Source organism: Chrysochloris asiatica, unplaced genomic scaffold, assembly GCF_000296735.1.
Source record: "Chrysochloris asiatica unplaced genomic scaffold, ChrAsi1.0 scaffold00060, whole genome shotgun sequence".
Lineage (NCBI taxonomy): Eukaryota > Metazoa > Chordata > Mammalia > Afrosoricida > Chrysochloridae > Chrysochloris > Chrysochloris asiatica.
In genome coordinates, this window is record NW_006408578.1 from 3,744,457 (window position 1) to 3,758,393 (window position 13,937).

The window sequence follows — 13,937 nt, forward strand, 5'->3', positions numbered from 1 at the left end:
TAACCTCATATGCATATGAAAGCTGGACAGTGAATAAAGAAGACCATAGAAGAATTGATGCTTTTGAGTTATGGTGTTGGAGGAGAATATTGAAAGTACCGTGGGCTGCCAAAAGAACCAACAGATCTGTGTTGGAAGAAGTGCAGCCAGAGTGCTCCTTGGTGGCCAAGATGGCCAAACTTCGCCTCTCATACTTGGGACATATTGTCAGGAGGGACCAGTCGCTGGAAAATAGGGTGAAGGGTCAGAAAAAAAGAGGAAGTCCCCCAATGAGATGGATTGGCAAAGTGGCAGCATCAGTAGGCTTAAGCTTAAGCATGGCAACGATAGTGAGGTTGGCCCAGGATCGGGGACTGTTTCGTTCTGCTGTGCATAAGGTCGCTATCAGTTGGTACCAACTCGATGGCACCTAACAACAACTACTTGCAGTTCTGTATGATACGAATTGTAAGCCTTTTGTGGTATTTTTTTTTTTACCTCCCTTAGGGTCTTTATAAAAAGAATAAAACACAAGATTCCTACTGAAGTCCTGGCTCGTGCACTTCTTCAAAAATATTAACAAATTAAAGAGAAAAACACACAAATATCCTAATACCGAAATCATACCTACTGCTATGGAGTCGACTGCAACTCTTAGTGATTCAGTAGGACAGTCGAACTGCCCCATAGATATTGTTGTTGTTGTTAGGTACCATCAAGTTGGTACCGACTCATAGCAGTCTTATGCACAGCAAAACAAAACACTGCCCATTCCTGGGCCAACCGCACTATTGTTGCCATGCTTGAGTCCGTCGATGCTGACACTTGACCAATCCATCTCGCTGGAGGTCTTCCTCTTTTTCTCTGACCCTCCACCTTACCAAACTTGATATCCTTCTCCAGTGACTAGTCCGTCTTGGCAATATGTCTGAAGTATGAGAGATGAAGTTTGGCCATCATGGCCTCCAAAGAGCACACTGGCTGCACTTCTTCCAAAACAGATCTGTTGGTTCTTTTGGCAGCCCATGGCACTTCTAATATTCTCCTCCAACACCATAATTCAGAAGCATCAGTTCTTCCATTGTCTTCCTTATTCACTGTCCAGCTTTCGCAATAATATATAAGATTATTGAAAATACCATGGCTTGGGTCAGGTGCACCTTAGTCCTCAAGCTGACATCTTTGCTCTTTAACACTTTAAAAAGGTATTGGGCAGCAGATTTGCCTAATGCAGTCCGTTGTTTGATTTCTTGGCTGCTGCTTCCGTGAGTGTTGATAGTTGATCCAAGAAGAATGAAGTTTTTATGGAAGCAGATCGCCTCCACACTGCACCATTAGGCCAGTTTGAAGCACAAGGTCAGCAATTCAAACCATCCATGTGTTCCTCAGAAACCTTATACAAGGTCTCTGTGAGTAGGAACTGACTTGGCGGCACTTAACAACAGGGGTCTTTATAAGGAGCCCTGGTGGTGGCAGTGGTTAAGAGCTTGGCTGCTAACCATAAGGTTGGCTGTTCAAACACAACAGCTTATTCTGTAGGAGAAAAATGTGGAGGTCTGCTTCCGTAAAGACTTTTACAGACTTGTAATCTCTATGGGGCAGTTTGACTGCCCTCCAGGGCCGTTATAAGTTGCAGTTGACTCGATGGCAATGGCAATAGATATGATTTTGGTTTTAGGGTCTTTGTGTGTTTTTCTCTTGAATTGGTTAATAGTTTTGAAGAAGGTGTATTAACTAAACGATGCTGTTACTATATTGGTCTCATTATCCTGTTTATTAAATGCATGTTTATTATTGTCATTATTATTTTTTAAGAGGTGTAGCTATACAGATTTTATTAGAATTTAGAATTTCTGAGGTGAAATAGTTTTGGGTGGTATCAGAATTAAGAGTGTGGCTCCAGGAAGAAATCATTGATGTTAGAGCAGAGGTCAGTAGAAATAAATATGTCTAGGAATTAAAATGTGTAAATAGTGCTAACTATCACAAATAAGTGTGTTCATGTTTTATGAGAGAAATGTCTGTTTTTGAGGACTTAGAAAAAGGTTAGACCAAGTCCAAGAGGTGTGAGAGACAATATTTGAGGAAGTAAAGCTTGAGTGACTGAAACATTGGAGCAGACTGGCTGGCCCCTAACAGCAACAGAGCTTGAGTTGAGATCTGAAGGATGAGTTGGGACCTAACTAGGTTGTGCAGTATAGAGCTATCTAAAATAAGTCTGGTATCCCTGAACCATCAAGAATGAGTTTGGAAAAATAGGTAGAAAGCTAGATTAAAGAGGGTTTTGAGGAATTGTGCTTTTCCTAGACTGTGAATGGGGCTTTTGAAGGGACATTAGGTTGTATTGTACTGAGGAATGGTGGTACAAGAAAGGGGTGTGCTGGCTGTGTGTTGAGGCAAGGACGGGGAAGAAGAATGAAAGTAGCTAGGCCATTGCCTTTAGACAAGAGACAGCAGTAGCTTGGATTAGGGTTTTATAGTAGTCAGGATGGGGAGAAATGAAAGTGGGAAATAATTGGAATTTAAATCAGTAGAACTTGGAGAATGGTTGGGTGAGGGTAGGGGAAAAAGACACATCAAGATGATTCCCAAGACTGGCTTAGCTAACTAGGTGGTTTGGTGACATTCACTGTCACAGGACACAGAGGACCATGTTTTGGGGGAAAATGGTAAGTTTGGGGTATATAAAGTTGAAGCCTGACTCTAGTGTGAGCTCTGATAAGCTTAGAAGTTCTTGTTGAGTAGAGTGAATTTAGGACCAGGTCCTATGGAATTGCAACAATTGTTGCTTGATTAGATGAAGGATAAAACTGCAAAGGAGCCATCAGGAAAATTACTAGTATGTCTAGGAAATGGAAGTGAGAGTGTCAAGAAGAGGAAGTGAATATTAAACAGTGTGTAATACTTCTGAAAGGTCAAGTGATAATAGGACTGAAAAATGCCCTGTGGGTTTCTGAAAGTGAAGAGGTCTAAAGCTAGCTTGAAGTGGGTTGACTTTGTGAGAGCAAATAGTCAATCTGGTCTGGAGGTCTAATTTATAATCTATCCAAATATTAAATGACCACCACTCTCCTGTCACAGTTGGTGATACTGTGGTGGTTTATGTGTTGCTGTGATGCTGGACACTGTGCCACCGGTATTTGAAATAACCAGCAGGGTCACCCATGGTGAGCAAGTTTGAGCAGAGCTTCCAGAACAAGACAGACTAGGAAGAAGGAGAGGTGACTTCTGAACGTTTAGTCACAGAAAACCATACAAAGAGCAGCAGAACATTGTCAGATAAAGTGTTGGAAGATGAGCCCCTTAGGTTGGAAGTCAAAATATGGCTGGGCAAAAACTGCCTCGTCACAGTAAGTTGACCATGACGACTGGACCTTCATTTGCTGATGGGCACAACTCAGAATTTCTGAAGAGAAACAGCTATAGATATCCATTAATAATCAGAACATGGAATATATGAAGTATGAATGTAGAAAACTTGGAAGTTATCAAAAATGTTAAATTACATATACAATGTTTATTTAGGAGATTCGATGTCATTTCATTCTTGTATAGAAAAAAATTAAGCGGTTTAATAATGATTTTTTTTTTTTTAAAGCACATAATGTAGCTGTTTCATTTCTCAGTTAATCTGTAGTACAGAAAATCTGTATATGCCAAAGTTTGTTTGTAACTTTGAAAGGATCCTCTTTGGGTTTGGATTGAATATTCATTTAACAAACATGCATTTACTGTCCACTTTATTTGAAGTCCATTCCTTTTTCAGTTAATGAAATCAACTGATAATATAAAAAGATACAACCTTAGAGTTTTGAAGCAGTAAATACAATTTCTTCTAGGGTCATATCAAAAAACATGCAACATTGAGGACATTGGTAATATGGGCTGGGTTTTTGGTCACTACAGAATTTAACAATACGTTTCCTATTGTTTCAGCTATCCAAAGTCCATTGCCATCAAGACAGCTCTGACTTACAGCCACCATACAGAACAGTAGAACTGCCCCAGGAGGTTTCTTTTAGCAGCAGACTGACACATCTCCCTCCTGTGCAGCTGCTGCTGGGCTCATTGAACCACTATTCCCCCAGCACTCCTTACTGTTAGCTAGCCTTCCTTTCTGATAATACTAGTCTCATCTAAGATACAGTGTGAGTCCTTTTAATCTATGCTTTTTCCTGTGGCTTTTCATTTAAATTTAATGTTTGTTTAAAAATGAGACAAATTCTTTTAATTTGAACGTTTATAGAATTTTTAACCATGCTTCTATGTAGAGCTTGATGAATATAATGGATCCTTCAAAATTTGTTTGTATAGGACTGTATCGTGGATAGTATAGTTTGTATAATACTTTTTACATTGTGGAAAAATTAAGGGACTTTAACTCATGCATGGATTTAATTTATGTTACTGTTACTTGCTTGGGGCACATCCTATAACCACTGTTCTCCATTCATGTTGCTCGTGGTGGAAGTGGGCCATGGAGTTTGTTCTGACTCATAGCGACCCTATATGGAGTTTCCAAGGCTGTAACACTGAGGGGAGCAGAAAGCCTCATTTTATTCCTGCAGAATGGCTGGTAGTTTCGAACTGCTGACCTTGAGGTTAGCAGCCTGATGCTGTAACACTACACTACCAGGGCTCCTTTCTCCATTCTCAGTAATACCTATTTCACAGATGTGAATGTGAAATATCTATAACAGCACCTAATGCTGTGACACATTCTTTATTCTCAAAATTTTTCTTTCTCTTTTCCTATAGAAGTAGGAAGAATAGGATTTGGCAATAAATGTAATTTCGGTATACTCAGTGTAACTAAATCCTTCTTATGAGTTCAATGCTCACACTAAAATCAAACTTCTTGAATTTATAACTAAGTACAAAGCCTAGTTTGGAAATCTTTTTCCAGCAAGATGACCTCGAGCAAATTTTAAAATCATCTTTTAGATTCACAATATATAAAATGGTGATAAATAGTACCTACCTCAAAGGGTTGTTTTGAAGATTAAATTAGCTAATGCATGTAAAATGCTCTTAGAACAGTGCCTTTTACTTAGTCCTAATTGTTGATTAGCTTTTTAAAAAATATTTTATTGTGAATTATGTGTTAGTTTACTTGGGAGAACATTAGTTTTACATTCATCCTATCGTATATCGTTCCATTGCCATGGTTACAATCCCCTCCATGCATCATCAACCAACCAAAGGGTATACCCTACAAGCCCCTCTCCCTCTCTGGGTCTAGAGTCCCCAGCTGTTCCATCTCTCCATGTCATCATCTCTGCCTCCATCTCAGGAATCACTGCTTCTCTGGGTAGGGTCCTGCTCTCCACTGCTCTCGCTTGATGTTCCCAGGGACCTCCGCTCCTAGACTGAAAAGTTAATCACTCCCCTCCTTGCTACGAAACGTCTACCGTTTATGTTTCCAACCCTCACAATCAGTCCTGTATCACCAGAGACCTATCCACATTTCCTTTCATCATTCCTGCCTAGACAGATTGGATACTAGTCAATGGAGATTCTACCTTCCTCTATGCCCTCTGGATGTAGGTTCTGTTGATTAGCTTTTATCATTTATTATCATAAAAAACCTGAAGGTTTACCTTGTGCTTAAAAGTTTTGGCCACTCTCATTCAAAACCTAACCATAAAATTCAGTTTGGCTAGTTAGATTCATTAATCAGGTGTTTTTTTTTAGATGTTATTTGTAATGGTTAAAAAAAAACCAAAACCAAGAAGCCCTGTGGTAAAGTGGTTAAGTGCTTAGCTGCTCACCAAAAGGTCAGTGGCTCAAACCCACCAACAGCTCTTTTAGGGAAAGACGTGTCAGTCGGATTGTTGTTGTGTTACATGCCGTTGAGTTGGATCCAACTCATAGAAACCATGTATAGGGTTTCCAGGGAGCAGCTAGTGGGTTTGAAGTGCCAACCTTATGGTTTAACAGTCCATTGCTTATTCAGCAATGCCACACCAGGACTCCCATTAAGATTGTTGTTGTTAAGTGTCTTCGATTCGCTTCCGACCTTGTATAGGGTTTCTGAGGAGCACTTGGTGAGCTTGATCTGCTGTGTAAACCCTGTGATTTACTTGTCCTACAGGGGCGTGGGTTAATGCACCAGACTGCAGAGTCACTTTGAACCATAAGATTGGTAGTTCAAGCTCACTGGTCGCTCCACAGAAACTCTATACATAGTTGCTGTGAGTTGAAACTGACTTGATGGCACTTCACAACAAAAATGGAGTCACTGAGTTGGAATCAACTCAACTGCAATGGGCTTTATGGTTTTTAGTTGAAAAAATACATTTAGTCTACATGACCTTTTCCCAGAAAGCGAAAATATTTAAACATGCTTATGCTGTAAAGATATTTTGCTTAGACTATAATTTATAGATAACTAGGATATTTATTAAAAAGTGACTAATATTTTTAATGTCCTTTGGTATGGATTACATCTCAATGTAAAGAAAACTAAACTCATCACTGGACCAGTAAACAACATTTTTATCAATGGAGAAAAAATTTAAGTTGTCAAAGATTTCATTCTTCTTGGATCAACTATCAACACTCATGGAAGCAGCAGTCAAGAAATCAAATGATGTATTGCATTAGGTAAATCTGCTGCACAAGACCTTTTTAAAGTGTTGAAGAGCAGAGATATCAGCTTGAGGACTAAGGTGCGCCTGACCCAAGCTGTGGTATTCTCAATAACCTCATATGCATGCGAAAGCTGGATAGTGAATAAGGGAGACCGTAGAATTGATGCTTTTGAGTTATGGTGTTGGAGGAGAATATAGACAGTGCCATGGGCTGCCAAAAGAACTAATAGATCCATTTTGGAAGAAGTACAGCCAGAGTGTTCCTCGGAGGTCAAGGTGGCCAAACTTTGTCTCTCATAATTTGGACATGTTTTCAGGAGGGGCCAGTCTCTGGAGAAGGATATCATGTTTGGTAAGGTAGAGGGTCAGAGAAAAAGAGGAAGACCCCAACGAGATGGATTGGCCAAGTGGCAGCATCGATGGACTCAAGCAAGGCAACAGTAGTGAGGTTGGCCCAGGATCGGGCAGTGTTTTGTTGTGCTGTGCATAAGGTCGCTATGGGTTGGTACCAACTTGCTGGCACCTAACAACAACAACAATGTCATTTTGCATAGCTCCCTGGTGTGGCACTGTAGGATAAGCTGTTATTGTTGTCAAGTGCCTTTGAGTCTGTTCAGAATCATAGCAACTCTGTATAGGGTTTCCTAGGAGTGGCTGGTGAGTTTGAACCTCTGACCTTGTGGTTCAAACTAACCTTGCGGTCTCCTGCTTTATCCTACAGTGCAAAGTTAGTTTGAACTGCAAGGTCAGTGGTCAAATCCACTAACTACACCTCAGAAAACCCTATACAGGGTTGCTGTGACTCGGAACCGACTCAATGGCACTTAGCAGCATCTCCCAATGGCCACAGATCAAAAACTTGTTTTTCCCTATAACACATATACTTAGTAGAACTTCTGTGGATACAAATTTTCATGGTAGTACAAAGGGGTAACTGAGTTTATTCAATTTCTTTTGAACCATGGTGTGCTAATTTTGCAGTGCTTTCTGTATACTTTTTATAATTTGAACAAGTAAAGGACGTTACAGGATAAAATTTTTGGCTTAAAAGAAGGTATTTAGTTTTTGAAAAATCATGGTCAATTTGAAAAGAGGAAATTCTACCCATGAAAGCAATTTTATATGACCAAAAGCTTACTGACATGCGTAAGTTTGTACTGGGTTAAACATATCTAACTTGTTAAGTGCCATCGAGTTGGTTCCGACCCATAGTGACCCCTGTATAGGGTTTCCTAGAAGCAACTGGTGAGCTTGAACTGCCAACCTTGTGGTTCCAACGAATTTTGAAATCCAGCACATTAACCCCAAAGCGCCACAACACCTGAATAATGATTACAAGTGTTGATTATCAGTGCTCTTTCTGGGATTATGGAGACTTATCTCACACTCTTAAATTGCTTTCTGGATGCGTTGTCAACTTTGTTGTGTGTGTGTGTGTGTGTGTGTGGTTTACTGGCATATGCTTTCTCTCACTTAATTTTGTCCACATGCTTAAGGTTGAAGATAATTTGTATCTTCAGGGAGACGTCCTTGGAAATTCTATGTTGTTGGGTGCTGTTGAGGTGGTTCTAACTTATAGTGACCTTATATAGGGTTTCCAAGGAGCGGCTGGTGGGTTTGAGCTGCCGACCATGTGGTAAGCAGTTTAGTGCTTAACCTACAGAGCCACACCAGGATTCCAGTGGAAACCGTATACAGGGTTTCTGTGAGTATGAACTGACTCTGCACTTAACAACAACAGGGAGGGGCAAGGAAGATGCTGGCAAGTGAAATTAACCCTCTAGGATTAGAATTGAGGCATTGGTAATTAAAAAGTTTAAAAATCAGTATCTGGCAGATTTTCCAAAATGTCAGCAGTGGCATGGTGTTATTTTCTTTCTTTAAACTGAAAGAAATAAAATATACAACTAGCGATTTAGATAAATTTCCAAATAGACTGTAATTGATGAAAGAAATATTATGAATTAGAATTAATGATAAGAACTATACGAAAAGAGCAAAATCATAAGTTCTTCAAGAAAACTGCGTTATCAATTCAATCTAAATATATAAAATTTCATTAAAATTATACTCAATTGTACAGATACTACTTTGGGTTTAGAAAAGCAGGGGATTTGGTCAGATTCTTTATTGTTGTCATTAAATGCTGTCAAGTCTGTTCTGGCTCATAGTGACCCTATCTAGGCTTTCCTAGGAGTGACTGGTGGTGTGGACCATCGACCTTACAGTCCAGTGCCTTATTTTATAAATTGTATTCAGATTTAGTTCTGATAAAATTATCTTCTCATATTTCTCCTTTTTCCTCTTAAAAATACAAGGGTAGGTAAAAGAAAGTGGCTGTTAGGGCTTCAGTTCATATATGCATGGGCTTATACAAAATAAAACCTTTTTAAACAGGTCTCTGCAATCAGTGGATGGCTACAGTCAAGTTCTGTAGCCCACTTGTCTTAGTCCTGGTCAGATGTCTTCATCATAGAGGATGGCTGTGACAAGCTTTGCATGAAGAACAGCTAGCTTAGACAGCTGCTTTCTCTGTCAGTCTTTAAGCAAGGTCGAAGCTAATAAAGATGATTTTATGGGACGATTTATAACCAGGGACGCGTCTTGGATTTACCAATATGATCCAGAAATCAAGGTCCAATCCAAATAGTAACTTCCAAGGCAATCTGTTGGGATAGTTGAAATCAGGGCAGAGAAGTAAAATTGTGGCAACTGTTTTTTTGCGGGGAAGGGCTTTAACCGGTAATCTTGATAGATTTTTTCCAAGTACCTAGGACTATCACGGGGGCTTATTAGGAAGACGTTTTAAAGAAAATTGAAAATTGCATTGGTGAGAAAAAGACCAGAAAATTGGCTCCAAGGCATTTTCCCATCATGACAGTGCACTTGCTCATTCTTCTAGGGTAGCAAGGGCTGCTGTCCTGTGAGAACTTCCATGGGAAACTTACTCCCAGCCACCTTACAGCCCTGGTCTTACCCTCAGACTTCTTTTCCTAAAACCCAAAGAACATGATTGGAGTCCCTGGAGGTTGCCAAAAGCAGTAGGTGTCGTCGTCATGTGCTGTCCACACAGTTTTGACTTAGAGTGACCCTATATGTAGGACTTACTAAGAGCAGCTGATGGGTTTGAACTGTTTACCTTATAGTTTAGCAGTCTAGTGCTTATTGTACAGTAACACATGAGGACTCCTGGTGAAGGTTGTTAATTGCTGAGTGCCATTGGGTTGATTCTTACTCCTAGTGACCCTATATAGGGTTTTCTGGGCTGTAAATCTTTCATGGGAACAGAAAGCCTCATTCTCTCACAGAGCGGTTGATGGGTTTGAACCGTTGACCTTGTGGTTAGCTTGTTGTTTTTAGGTGCCATCCAGTCAATTCTGACTCATGGCAACCCTATACACAACAGAATAAAAACATTGCCCGGTCCTACGCCATCCTCAAAATTGTTATGTATTTATGGCAATATATCTAACAGTGTGTCCCACTGCTACTCTTTAGGTTTTCAGGGGCTTAAATATTCAAAAGTAGTCCGCCTCTCCTATCTAGTCTGTCTTAGTCTGTAGCTCTGCTGAAACCTGTTTCCCATGTGTGACCCTGCTGGTATTTCAAATACTGGTGGTATAGCTTCCAGCATCACAGCAACACACAAGCCACAACAGTGAAGCAAACTGACAGTGATGTTTGCAATTAACAGCCTAGTACTATCCTACAGAGCCACACCAGGACTTCTGGGGAAGAAGGGTTGTGCCATTGAGTTGGTTCCGACTCCTAGACACCCTGCTGTACAGGGTTTTCGAGGCTGTAAATCTTTTGCAGGAGCAAAAAGCATCATCTTTCTCCCTGGAGAGACTGGTGGACTGGACACACATTGACTGTGTGGTCCATAGTCTAGTGCTTACCCTACAAAGTCCCCATGCTTTCCCGGGAACGGTTAGAGAAATGAAAACAGTGCCTTCAGGAGTGTATATATACCTAGTTGGAGGATATATTGAGAAACCATTGCTTCATATTTTGATATTTTGTTTAATAAAGGTTTCTGATTTTATAACACTACTTTTTGACTTTACTGGATATAGTCTGCCCTAAAGTACTGTACTTAATTTGTACAAAGGGCTATTTGGTTCACTGTCTTCAGATTCTGAAGTTTTAAAAACTTGCTATTATGTGGTTCACTTGAGCTGGTTTGCATATTGTATTGTGATGGTAAATGTTTTATTAATTCTTTAATTATCTGAATTTCTGCTAGGGGAACAGAAATGTATATATTGCTCTTAAACCAATACTTGTAATGGGATTATTTATTCAGATTTTTGTTTAAAAATCTCATTTGATATTTTTCCTTTCTACTACATATGCAGGTCATGGCAAAACCCCAAAAGATGCAGCATCAGTTCGCGCTACGCATCCAATACCAGCAGCCTGTGGAATTTATTATTTTGAAGTAAAAATCGTCAGTAAGGGAAGAGATGGGTAAGTTTAATTTGGTAGGAAAAATCATTTAGTATTCTTAGATAACATTTGTTTTGATTCATAATTGTTAACGATTTAATTGGGAAATGGGAATTTTGGAAGTATCTTTGATTGGGACAGTGGAACCTGGATATTTTAGTATAACAGATTGGATTTGGTTCTGCTTAATTGCTAGTGAAGATAAATCTTCACTTAGTCATTTCAGTGGAGATTTGGGATTAAATGACTCAGTTTTCATGTTTTATATCCTATGTTTTCCTGAATTCTATTGAGAAATTAAATCTTCTCACAGCTAGTTAATCAAAGCCAGTAGGTAATTCATCAAGATTTTCAGGGGTTAGGGACTAGAATTCTAGGCTTAGTTTGGGATTTGTATGTTTGTGTATTCCCAACTAGAAGAACTTGTCAGACACTTAGGAGGTGACTTAATATCTTCCAAATGAGGAATTCATGTTCGATAGACCCTGGAACCAACTTTTAGATCATTGCTTCTTAACTTATGTCCAGGAGTGAAGGCATCAGAATAATTTTTGGAACTTGTGAAGTGTCATGGTAAGGGTGCCTGACCTCCAGTTTCACTATTGTTGTTAAGTGCTGTTGAGTCGATTCCGAGGAGCCGCTGGTGGATTTGAACAGCCAGCCTTGCAGTTCAAACTGGCCTTGAGGTCTGGTGCATTGTCCTGCAGCAGTGCCACACCAGGGTTCCACCTTTACTCTGGGGAGAGAAAATCACCATCAGCATCAGCCCAAGACTGATTCCAGTGAATTGGAGTCACACGTGTCTCGTCTCTCCAACCTGTTCACCAATTCTGACACCAACTGTCCCTCCCATGACACTCACTACTTCTCTGCTGAGTTTAATAATGCCTTGCAGTGGCCACACAGAACTCATAGAAAATATTCAAGATTATAAGGTTTATTAGAAGTAATAGTTTACCATTCAGGATCAGGAAAGAGTCAGGACAGTTTCTCAGCCATGCCCATGGGTCTTTGGTCTCCTAGGGCCTCTTGAGCAGGCATCTGTCCAGTTTGGGCAAGAGTTAACAAAGTTCCACCAATAGGTGTCCAGAGGCACACTATTCTGCCAGTAAGCCTTAGCGTGAAGGCACTTGCTCTCTTGTTCTTTGGGTAGGCAAGCCTAGCTCCCATCAAATGCCCTGAGGCACCCCACTCCATCAGCAAGCCTCCTGCCCAAAACTCGGCAGTTCTCTTGCTCCATGTGTAATAGATGGCACCAACCATCTCTCCCACAGCATTTCCTTCTCAGCTGAGTTTGATAATTCATTGCAGTGGCCACATAGAATTGATACCAAGACTCACAGTTAAGAGTTTATTAGGAATGTTACCAGGTTACAAGTCAGGGTCAGAAATGTTCAGGACACAGTTCTTCTAGTCAGCAGCACAGCCTCTTTTCTGCCGTGTCCAAGGTAGGCCTCTCTTTGGCCCTCAGGCCCTGGGCCTGACCTCTGCCCTCCTCCAGCAATGTTGCAAAGCTCTTTTAGGGCTGCTAATACTAATACATGCCCAAAAGTAGCGTAGTGGTTATGAATTGGGCTGCTAACCCCAAGGTTGGTAGTTTGAAACTACCAGCTATTCCATGGGAGGAAGATGAAGCTTTCTGCATCCCATAAAGATTTATAGCCTTGGAAACCCTGTGCAGGATCATTATGAGTTGGAACCGACTCCATGGTACTTAACAACAATAACAACACATGCCCAAAGGGCACTCTGCCTTTGAGGTAAGCCTCAGGCCAAAGACACTCAGCTCTTCCTGTGCACCAGCAAACCTAACTCCCTAATTAAGTGCCTGGAGGCACCTCACTCTTACAAGTGAGCCACCTGCCCAAAGTCACTCAGTTTTACTTGCCCACCTCTCTGTTTGTTCTCTGGCTTTTGGTTCTGCTACTGTTGCTCCTCTGCTACTCCTCCAGTGTCCCAGCTTTCTGTCCATGGGTTGAGGTTCAGTGTGCAGGGATCGTGGGGAAACTCTACTCCTGACTCGTCCTTCCATTGGTGTTATTAGCATCACTCCCTTTTGTTGCTTCTGAGATGGCTCGTTTTATACCCATGTTAGAGTTCAGAGCTTTCACATTCAGAATTAGCCTTGTTAACAGCTGAATCATATCATCCTACTGGTATCTCCTCCCACTTACTCTTTGCCACACTCATCAGGCAAAGGTCATAGGGTGGAAGTTACAAAGACTTTGGGGAGAAGACCCATGTGAAGCAATTCACGATACTGCATAGAGGCTGGCACACTCACTGCTCTGTCTCCTGTCAGTCACCTGGTTCTGCTGCTGGTACTCTGCCACACTTGCCACCACTTCTCACCGGCCTGTGCCATCTCTGGTATTCACAGCTCTTTGGAAATTCGTAGTGCAAGTGATTCACTGTACCACAGGTCTATGAAAAATATGGTAGTTTGAACTATAGTCCATAGCTCCCAAATCAAAATGTTCAATTCTCATGCAAAATAGGCTTTTTGAGAAAGCTCCACTGGGAAATTTGGTGCATATTTCTGGGTAAGAACCAGTAACCTAGAATCATTGTACCTCCTACCCTGTGATAGTTCCTGATGCTTGTGTTGTGGTATCAGAGATCCTTTAAAGCAACCATAGGGTCATTTGTCTAAGAATGGAGTTAACACCGTGGGCAGTGTTGCTGTATTGACCTGTATCTGAGATGAATCATTCAACCCCTCTTTATGCTTCTCCCAGGTTTAATTAACAAAAAGAAGTGTCTTCAGATTATTCTGCTTACTTTATTTGCTGAATATTCTCAATATTTACAATTTGGCAAGTAGAAAAGTGAAAGCTTGGAATTCATTGATAACCATTTGTTAACTCCCTCAGTTTCCTAGGGTGATCGAGTCAAAGATACAGTCAGGGAGGGAAG

General features: G+C 40.7%; 1 protein-coding gene across 1 annotated transcript in view; it reads left to right on the forward strand.

The window, feature by feature from the left end:
• RANBP9 (RAN binding protein 9) overlaps positions 1-13,937 on the forward strand; it is a 98,043-nt gene that overhangs the window by 16,218 nt on the left and 67,888 nt on the right. The window contains exon 2 of the mRNA XM_006864078.1: positions 10,931-11,042. The gene's annotated coding sequence lies outside the window, so the exon portion shown is untranslated. The remainder of the gene's footprint in view (positions 1-10,930; positions 11,043-13,937) is intronic.